Raw genomic sequence first — 11,151 nt, 5'->3', positions numbered from 1 at the left:
TTATACCCACAATAAATATGTTCCAGGTACTGTATTCCCTCACAGCTGTTATATTCACATTTGAAGAAAACAATATCTCCCATTCTTCTGCTGAAAGGAGTATCAAAAGCACAGGAAGTGTGCCGCAGTGAATGATTTAATAGTCTAACATGCACTAAATAACCTCGCTGTGTCTACGGCTTGGATTGAGTGACACACATAAGCTTTCACGCAGGGAAAGGGGTGGCAGCATTTCATGTGTTCTGTCATCCACTCTCACTCCAATTAATTCCATTGTATTTCCTTCTCTTTTGTTGTCTTTTTTGCCCCATAAAACGGGTTGTCATGGCAATGTCGAGCGCAGTTACCATGGAGAGCTGCTCATCCGCCACTTCAGCCGGGTCGCAGAAGTGGCCAGTTAGAAGAAAAAAAAAAAAAAAGGCAGAAAGGGAAAATGCATAAGTGGCCAGTTGGTTTCTGGCTTGTTTTCTGGCTGGGCCTGATTGAGCATTTGGGTTCCCTGGTAACAAATGTTTGTTATTGAGAGTAACAGCTGTGATAGACATTCTGTTCTGAGGACTTGTGACCCATAGAAATGTTCAATCTCTACATAAACAGAATGTTACTGGTGTAGACGCTGTAAAAGATAAAAATGAGTCTGGTTTTACTGACATTACCCTCTAAGGAAAATTCAATTCAGTGGTAAAATAATGTAGTAATTTATATTTATGAATGTCTTTATCAAATGCATAAAAAAACCTAACACTTAATTGTGCAGTGGCTGAAATTATACATTAGGGAAAAGAAAATGACCAAATAACGTTTAAAGATGAGCCAACTGTTCTAAATATCAGTCAATAACATTAGAAAATCTGAAAAACAAAAGCTTATGACCCTGGAAAGGCCATAATTTGAAATCCATTATGTTCTTAATATGTCTAACGCTAACTCACAGACTGATATACGCACACCCACTTTGTTTTACCCCCAGCTCTGGTGATAAAAGAGGTGCCATGATGGAGTTGTCATGGTTACGGTGCTCTCGGGTGTCTCTCCCCCCCTTCCCGTTCATCATCTTCTCAACACTGGAAACTGCAAGACAGGTTTTGGGTCATTATCCCTAAGATTCATGCTGTCTATGGACAGGTCCCGCTATTTCTTCCAACGGTCCATTCGTCTTCGCTCCCTTTTCCCTTCTTAGCCGAGACGTCTTTTCATTTTTGGAGACTGAGAGGTCACTGTGATTGTGTCTCTAATTTAAGCTTCAGGAGTTTTTTTGTGTAGGGGGGACTGGAAAATTTGTATGATTATATTTACTTCTAATGCACTAGGATGTCTTACTGAGCATTAACATTTCAATTAAAGTAATAGTCCGATAAGATCGCATCGCTTGTTCAATAAAGGATCCTCTAGTGAATGGGTGCCGTCAGAAATGGGAGTCCAAACAACTAACAACCAAACAACTGTTTTAAAGTAACAACTGTTCAAAACTGTTTTAAACATTTTTTCAAGGGAATGACTTTCACTGGAGAAAGTGTTACTATAGATTAAACACTTCTGTTTTGCCCTGAGGCATTGACTTAACCCTATACACACCATACACAATTATTACAGAAAATACTTCTAAATTGTTTTTGAATGTAAAAATCTTGATACCATTATTAGTGGATCTCAAGAGAACAGTAAAAAATCAAAAACAAAACAAAGGCAGTTCATGACCCCTTGAAAGGTTGGATTTTAACAAACTGCCGTTCACTTCAGAAGATGTTAAATGATGGACCGAAGCCATGCTGACTACTCATTCTGATGGCACCCATTCACCGCAGAGGATCCATTCAATAAGAAAGTGATGTAATTACTAAATCTAAATTCTCCAAAGCTGTTCTGGAGAAGAAACAACCTAATCTACATCTATGATGCCCTGAGGGTCTTGAGTCCATTTGAAGGCAATTTTCGTTTTGGGTAGGCTATCCCTTTTAATATAATGAACATTTATGCTAAATTCAGTCCTGTTGCATAAACGTTTCCAAGCATTGTTCAAATTGTGAACATCTGGGAAGAATTAAAAAATCTTTCCTTGAAAACACGCTGTTCTTGAATGTTTCCTGTTCACCTTTGTGTATCTTTCCTGCCAGAGTCCTGTTTGAGGCTCAGTGGACCCATGTGATCAACCTTTGGCTTGACAGAGCCAAGTTTAGCATGATGCTATCAGACATTTTCACATTTTCTATTATGAGACGCAAGGCAAGCAAACAAATGTCTTCATATCTTAATCAGCAGTCAACAAAAAAAAAATCCTTTTATATCCTTTAATATTCAATATAAAATGGGTAGGTTTAGGTTTGAGGGTGGGTTAGGGGAACACCTGTGTGAATATTACATTAAAACTGCAGATGTACAGTATTTATATTGATAGTAGCACTTCTTTTTCTGCAAACATAACTTTCTGAGAAAATGCTACGAAACAGGAAAGTGCTATTACTGTTTAGTGGTTTTCCTCCCGTAGGCCCTTAGTCCTGCTCTACCCACCGTACTTTAACATTTCGGAAATGAAAAGGTCAGATTGAATCTTTGCTAACGGGGACTTTCAAGCAGCTAGTTTATTCATTCATTTATTTATTTATTTATTTACGTATTGAACCCAGTATCCAAGGAAACCAAATACCTGCAGGCATTAAATTTCCTATAACAAATCAGCATTCAACAAAAGCAACATTTCTTAAGTTTCATTCTGTGTAAACACTTTTTCTCAAGTGTTAATCACAGTCTGTAGAAACTCAGAACCAGGTACACAGGAGGTTGTAGGACCATCTGATAACCAGTCGACTTGTTTCTTTAAATATGAAGATAAACGCTGGACATTTGTCTGTTGAAGAGTCAAAAGCTTCTGAATTTGAGAGGCTTTTATCACCATGAAGCGGACAGATATGAAGCCATTAGTTTGACATCACTTACAAACGCTCAATCTGGATGGTCTTTTACTGGCAGTAAACCAATAGAAACAAAGAAGCCATTACTATGCATTTCAAATGTCCACTCTCACAAATGTATGGTCTCAAAGCATTAATATTAACCTTGTTTGCAGTAATGCACACATTAACCCCTCTATTTCTAGCCCTGTTCTGTGAGCGTGTTGTAATGATAAGATCGCTTTTAAAAGTTTGATCCCAAGCGTTCAGTTTTTCCTGTACATTTTCTGTTACAGGGGAGCGGAAAAATCCACCTCACTTTAAAATCAATGTGAAAGTGGTTAAGACCTTGTTACTGTAATTATCCAATCAGTGAGCGCTTTAATCCACCGCCCATTAGCACAGACACATGAGAGCGCGTGCAATGGCTTCACACTGATAATGCGTGCTGTTAAAACTGACACACACACGTGTTCTCACACACTTTCATAGATTTCTACACATGCACAAAACCGTAAAGAAATGTTCAGCTTCATATGGAAATCGTTGTTTGACTGCAGAAAGGCCTTTTCAAATCTTTCAGATAATTAATCTTAAGTACAGGATACATATATTACCCAATTATCCACACTGTCAACAGGTGAGAAATTAATTTTTTTATTAGTGATTTTGCATGCTATAGTGATTTGTAAATCTTATATAGATGGTTTCAATGACAATAAAAACACACTTCACTTCTGGTAGACATCCTAATAGTATCAATAACAACAGCTAAGTCCTTCTAGAGTATATATTTTTTTTAAACAAGCAAAATTATGTTTCCTTTGTAAATCAGACGGTTTTATTGAAAATGCAAATTCATTCTTTGCCAGCAGGGGGTGCTTTAAGCATGAGAAAAGAGGTAGTGGCTGTAGACAAAGCAGCTCTGAGTTTACAAACGCTTGCTTACATGCAGGATGAAATGAAATGCCTCGGTTTGATTTTTAAACGAGCATTATGTGCTCATGTTTATTCAACGAAGCCTTTTGAAAAAAAATCTGTCAGTTTTGATTCCGTGATAGTCGCCACAATTAAATAAATGTATGGGGAACACAGCACAATATACTGAGACCAGCTTTATTAGTCATCATTAACTACGTTCGTAAAACAAACCCAGACCGGAAGTTAACTTCATGCTAAGCATGTGCTACCGATTAAACCATCTGTAGTCTGCACATTTTTGTCAACTACATTGATTACACAGGTTTGATAAAGGGATACAGTAAAGGCTAGATTGTCCTACCGTTATACAGCAAATGCCACAAATATAGACATACTCTCTCAGTTTTACTCTCACTTTTTCTTTACAATGCTTTGTACAATAGAGATGTCACAGTATCTTTACAGTATCAAAGCTAGTTCTGCTGTAAAGCAGCCGTAGCAAGTATTTTATTATTCGGCTTTACTTGTTTGTTCAGTTTAGTTCAATAACTATGTAAAATCACATTATAAAACAAGTTTTAGTTGCTCCCTGCAGCTCTGAAGAGAGTATTGTATATTGATATTACCAAATCTCTGAAAATGTTTTGTGTGATTTTTGCTTCAACAGTATTTTGTTTTAACAGCTTATAGATATTTCAAACATTTTTTTGCAGATTGTTTAGTGCAGCACAAGTGCTAGTAGGGATTGTTTTGATGCTGGATCAGTATTGTTCTACTTGGATAGAAGTTGTGTCCTATTTTTTTTTTATTCATCATAGCTCGCAGCAGATAGTCTCTTTCTGTCTGACGCTGTCTGTGAGAGTGTGAAAGGATATGGAGGAGTGTGAGGTGTAAGCGGGCAGGTGCTGGAACGTGTCGTTTGCAGACATTCTTGGCTCGGTCCTCTTTTCCTGCAGTGACTCAACCCAAGATCATCACTCCCCTGGGCCGAGGAAAACAATGGCCCAGCGGTCTCCTCACTCCTTTTCCAGCTCGCTTACGCTGAAAAAGTCACGCAGCAATCGCTAACAGAGACAAAACAGGAAAAAGCTCTCATCTTCCTGATTCACCTGTTGCTTTACATTTCACTTATTCTTTCTTTCCTTTTAAAATAATAAGAAAAAATGACATTGATATATATATATATATATATATATATATATATATATATATATATATATATATATATATATATATTACTTTGTCTTCAACATTGATAAAAAAATAATAATAATAATATTTAAGCACCAGATTAGCATATTAGACTTATTTCTGAATTATTATTTCTGATTATTTGTCGACTGGAGTAATCATTCTACATAATCATATCTGCCAAAATACAAGTTATAAAATGTATTACAACCAAGAAAAAGCTACATGTAAGGAAATAAATGTAATTGAATGAGAAATAAATGTTGAAATAAATCTAATTTATTTGTAAAGATACTGGCAAACAAGATTAATATGCTAATTAAAAAGACAATTGCATACAGAAACAACAAGGTCACTTGTTATTTTTATAAAGCTTTTAAATGCCTAAAGGAATGCTTAATGCTTAAATGCTTTTCCACAATATCAAGCAAAAATGTTGTTGTTAACTTTTATTGCACAAACTCGGCCTGTTAATATTGAAGAAAGGAAGAAACAAAAAGAAGCAAAAGTGTATTTTTACAATTGAGTTTTATTGCTTAGACATTTACATTTCTTTTTATTTGTGCACTTGAGGAAATGATGCTAAATCAGGTAGATTGTGATGGGAACATAGGAAGCTGCATCTCAGCCAAGTAAACATCTGCTGACGGACGTCGATGTCCTGTTCTATAATTAAGAATGTCACTCCTAGATTTACCACTGTTTGTGTGAGTGGGTGTGAGAAAAAAAAAGATAGAGATAGTGAGCGCGGCTGTGTCTCCGGACTGCGATGGAGGAAAAGTCTGTTTACAGGATATAGATGAAACGAGAGAGTACAAAGTGGAGAGTGTGAGGGGTCGTCCATGACGCACTCTCTGCCCCCTAAAACAGAAACACACACTCGCGTGCTGTCTTCTTATGGCATCTCCTTTCAACATCTGTGATGTTAAAACCAAACGATACAAGTCGACAATGAGATTCCGCCACCTTACTTGCGCTCTACACGCTTTCTGTGACTTTGACAGAACAGAAGCCACAGTCACAGGCTCAGACGGCATTAACACTAGTTTTTCTACCCGACCCCCCTCACACTCTCACAGACTAATAAACGTCGGTCTTCATGTACAGGGATTCATGCTAAAACCCAGTTTCCATGTGACACTGACGGGCAGCCTAGCAAATAATGCAGTGAGAGCTCAACTAATGGGCGTTACGCCGTTGTGCTTATGGGTATAAACACAACTCTACTTGATTTTTGTTTCCATTTCCCAACAGCTTTGAGTGAAGGTAGCATTACATGACATGCTCTCCAACAGATCCTCTGAAGTGAACGTCCTGGGTCTTGTGAAGTAAAAGCTGCACGTTCGTAAGAAACAAAATTCATCGTTAATACATTTTAAGTGTTGCTACAATATAATGCTTCTGTAATGAGGGCTCTGAGGCATGGGGATCCGCTTGCAGCTTTTATTAAGATCAACATCGACAGGCAGAGATCAGAGAACAACAACAGGGGTATCAGAGACGTGCTACCAGGCAGAGATCGGGGGAAAGACAGCAAACAGAGGTGATATCAACGGGTCCGGTGGTCAGATCACAAGGTCAGGCAGCAGAGAAGTATAAAAGTCAGGGGTCGTACATGAGGAGTTAGGATACACAGGGTAGAAACACTCAGAAATGTTAGCAAATGAAAACAAGTCTTCGCAATAACTGATAGTTTGGTGACTGCTTAAGTAGACTAAGTCATCCACACCTCATTTTCAGCAAGCTTTCACTTTTCGTTTGAAGGAACTGAATATAATAAGGCGTTCGAAGCACCAAAAACATTTATATTATCTATTCTTCTAACAGTTCTTATATTTGTATTTTAAGTTATTGTTTATGTTTCATAATTTTAACAACGTAATGCACATCTTTCCGTGCGCCCCTGTTTGGGAATCTCTTAGCGTGATGTGAGAGTTTTCCTCTAATTGGTTTGTGGACATTGTTTCCAGTCAGCTGTTAGAGCTTCAGGAGAGTTGGTGAACCTCAACATATCCGATGACCTGTCAATTCCATTTTGACTTCTGCATCACTTCCTGCCAGAGGAAGGACTTTTGGCTTCACACGCTCAGCTGGACAGAGATTCACTTAAGAAGCAGGATGTGGTCAGACTGTACAGTGGTCTTAGTCCTCGATGCTTTTGTGCTCTCCTCCAAAAATCGACACTTCTTTTCAAGACATGGAAAATCACTTAAACTGTTAAGTTTTTTTATAAAACAAAGAGAATGTAAAACTGCGCATTTATTCCCTGAACACCTGTTTAAATATTTTTTAATATATAAGCTATGAAAATTACAATTTCACTTTCAAATAATTAATTTCTATTAAAATTGTAATTTATTCCTGCGGTGCGAAGCTGAATTTGTCTTCAGTGTCACATGATCCTTTTAAAAATCATTCTAATACGCTGAATATGGTGTTCAGGTAACATTTCTTATAATCATTATAAATATCGATTGTGTTGCCTAATGTTTTGTGCAAACAAATGTTTAGAAATGATTGAAAATATTATTCCTGTCACTTTGCTGAATAAAAGTATATAAGTATCATACTGCCCCAATCTTTATTTTATTAAGTCCTTTATAATTTATTTATTTTTTTTTTAAATATATAGCTCCAACACAAATGGTGAAATTTGTGCTTTTTGTCTTTTGGGCACCTTTCAGTGCACGAGGTTTCACTCGTAATAAAAGCTTTAGGTTTTTTTTTTTTTTTTTTTACTGGCTTTCACCTAGCTGCGGTAGAAACCTTTTCAGTCTGTCAGTGGATCTGGCCTCCGCTCAACGCAGATGACTCACACCGGAGCTCAAACACACGGACGCTCAGCCTTTTTAATACTGTCACTGAAAACAACTCCATTAGTCACAACTCAAAGAACAGATCAGAGACACATTTCAGCGTGAGAACCAACTTTTTATTGTTCGTTTTTGTGATGGTCCATATTTAATATTCATAACTCAGCGTTTTCCCAAGTGAATTGGAAATACTGTACAATATCAATGACACTGAGACATTAAAATAGTCCTTGTATAGCTAACAGTATACTGTGGCTAGTGATCTGAATGTGCTATCACCCAACAGAACAGGGTTTGACTGAAGTTTTAAGAGCATTGCTCTTCTTTAGCAGTGAAGCCCTACAAACGCCGCTACTCTCAGAGCAACAGCATTTCCTGTGGCCCCACGTACCATCTGACCAACGTCCAACCAAAGTAAATGCCTGCAGAAATATTGCTTATAAATCTAAGACTAGTACAGCACACAAGTGTAGACTGGGTAATATTACACGTTTCATCAGTGTCCTTCTTACTAAATTATCTTTACAGCAGTTTGGGGGATTAAAAATACGTTTACATTCACATCAAGTATATTTCTAATGATTAAAATAGCACTTCCAGAGTGCAAAAGTATCTATTTTTGACTTTCCTCCTTAGTGCTCGAATACGTCGGAGACACGAAGTGCGGAAATGTCCCAGCTAAGTGTGTGTTACGATCATCTAACACTACTAATAATGATAGCGCTGAATATAGTCGGACTAAACGTAAAAAGTGCATTTTGACTTTTGACGAAAACCTAGAAGCAGCAAACAATAATATTGCAGATACTAAGGCCAGAGGAGCGTACAGAAGGTGCTGTCTGTATGATAAGCCGACGTCCACATCGAAGATTAAACCAACGTTTACATTAAAAGCATAAAAGAACGGTTTTGTTCAGTGCACTAACTGACAATTGCGGCGTGAACACACAAATGAGGTTCACAGAGGAACCAAAACTCACAGGTGGAGGTGAATTAAGGGAAGGGACTCACAACATCAAAATAGCAAAAATAAAACGGCTTTTGTTTTGTTTTTTTACACACATACACGCACACACACACTTGATACAACAGACACGACCCCCATACACAACACATACACTATTGCACAATGTACAAAATAGTTAAATATTCTACGCTTTAACTGTACAACAATATCATACACAGCAGTGTTACAAGAATTCACCTGTTTGCCTTTCATAGATTTCTTACTGTTCGTTTAACAAAATGTACACCGATATTTACAGATATAATATTCAGAATCACAATGTACAGAAATATACAGTATAGCACTTTGCTCACAAACATTATGGCCTCCGGCACCTCTTGAAAAAGAAAGAGATGCTTGTTGTACATTTCTTCAGTTGTAATCGACTAAAATATGGCTCAACGTTTAAGCTGGAATGAGTTTCGAGAGGTCTCAGAGCTGCAAGTAAAGGGCGGGAAAAAAAGTGCGGTTGTGTCTGTGCCTTAAAAAGATAAAAATGTGCCATGTAATTCCAGATTGTCTAAGACATTTAGTGGATTAGGCTCAGTATATATGAGTCTGATCGATATCTGTAATGATTGTAGTGAACTCATGCTATTTGAACAGAGAGCATTTGTGATTATGTATTAATGAATTCCCGCTTCATGTCATCACAGCAGGATGTACAACTATAATCTATTACCACTATCTGTGACCATTATATAGAGAGAGGCATGTGCTTATCATCTCTTAGGAGTGAAAATGATACGAGTGATATGATTATTGCTTCCTACCCAAGAAAGTCAGAGCAAGCATTTCAATGTTTGTATATGTGCATGACGCATGTTTAGATCATGTTGTTTAAATCTGCTGCTGAATGTTGTGCTTGGCTTTGTGCTAATGCAGCCTCTTAAAGGTGCACTCAAGTCACATTTTTTTATCCATAAAATTTGTAATTAATTGTACTTCTGATAAAAAAAGTATGTTTGCTTTTTTTTGTTTGTGCCTTGATTGGTTATTTGTGCAGTTTGTATTCATTTATATAGTCTTTTCAAATACTGTTGACGTACTCAGGAGTACTGTCATGGAAAAAACACTGACATGTAAAATAAGATATAAGTAGGGGATGTTTTTGAGATATAAAGAGGAAGGTCATAAGGTTGCCTGACTTCGGTTTAGGGAGTCCAGATGGTATGAAAGAGGAACGAATATCAGGTAGAGCCAGTTCACTTTTTATTTTTGTAGTTTTGATTCTGTATTAACAATAACAAAGAAGTGTAACACTGGCCTTAAAAAAAAATAATATGGATCTTTATTTAATTATTATATAAAACCTTTAGTTTTAATCCTAGTATTGGTTAACATCAGATAATGGATTAATAAATATGTTATTTATATATATATATATATATATATATATATATATATATATATATATATATATATATATATGCACACACATACTCTTATTTATCTTGATACACTTTTAAATAAATATTACAGTTGACATGCTAACAATGTATGTAAAATGTTATTACAAATAATGAAAATGCATAATTTATTTGAACTTTAGCTTCTTAGCTTTGACTTTGGTTCAACTTAATATTGCATTTTTGTTTAATGCATATATTTTCACACACACACACACACACACACACACATACACACACACACAATTACACATGTATAATTGGCCTGCTGTACTGTTGTGGACCTAGGGGTCGTGGACCCCCTGTTGAAGATCCCTGATGTACAATTTAATATTCAAGCTACCCACAGAGGAGATTTTAATTGGACAGCTCTTTTCTATGTCTGTTTTATTATTAACATGGAGCTGTTGAAACTATGAACAATTTTTGGATTTTCGTCTGAACATGTGCTGTTCTGACTCATTGGATTTTTTAAAAACATTATTATTTCAGTGTGAGGGGCCACAAGTTCAAATTTAGCTTGGCTTGCGATACAGCAATTGAAGTTGCTTCTGTTTGTCGGTGTAGTTTAGACAATCCTAGTGTCGTTTTGTGCTTGAGAGATGCAGCTCTGAGGCCTCTTGTCTAGAGAAGATAAAGTGCGCAAACCCAAAACTGCCACGAGCAAACAACAACAAAACAAACAATATATGTTTCACACTAACCATTAGAGTATAAGTGATAATGAGAGGCACCAGCTGTGCTCATCGGCGGGGTTGGAGGATGAGGCTGGACGCAGAGACACACCTTCAACACACTAATCAACAGCAAACAGCGACACCTTGTGGACAATCTTGTGCTATTGCAGGCGCAACATTAACATCATACTTTAGCGCACACTGGACTGTACACTACAATAAACAAATTGTGCATGTATAAAAAAA

Source organism: Puntigrus tetrazona, chromosome 8 (genome assembly GCF_018831695.1).
Source record: "Puntigrus tetrazona isolate hp1 chromosome 8, ASM1883169v1, whole genome shotgun sequence".
NCBI classification, from domain to species: Eukaryota; Metazoa; Chordata; class Actinopteri; order Cypriniformes; family Cyprinidae; genus Puntigrus; species Puntigrus tetrazona.
Note: the sequence above shows the minus strand (reverse complement) of the source record.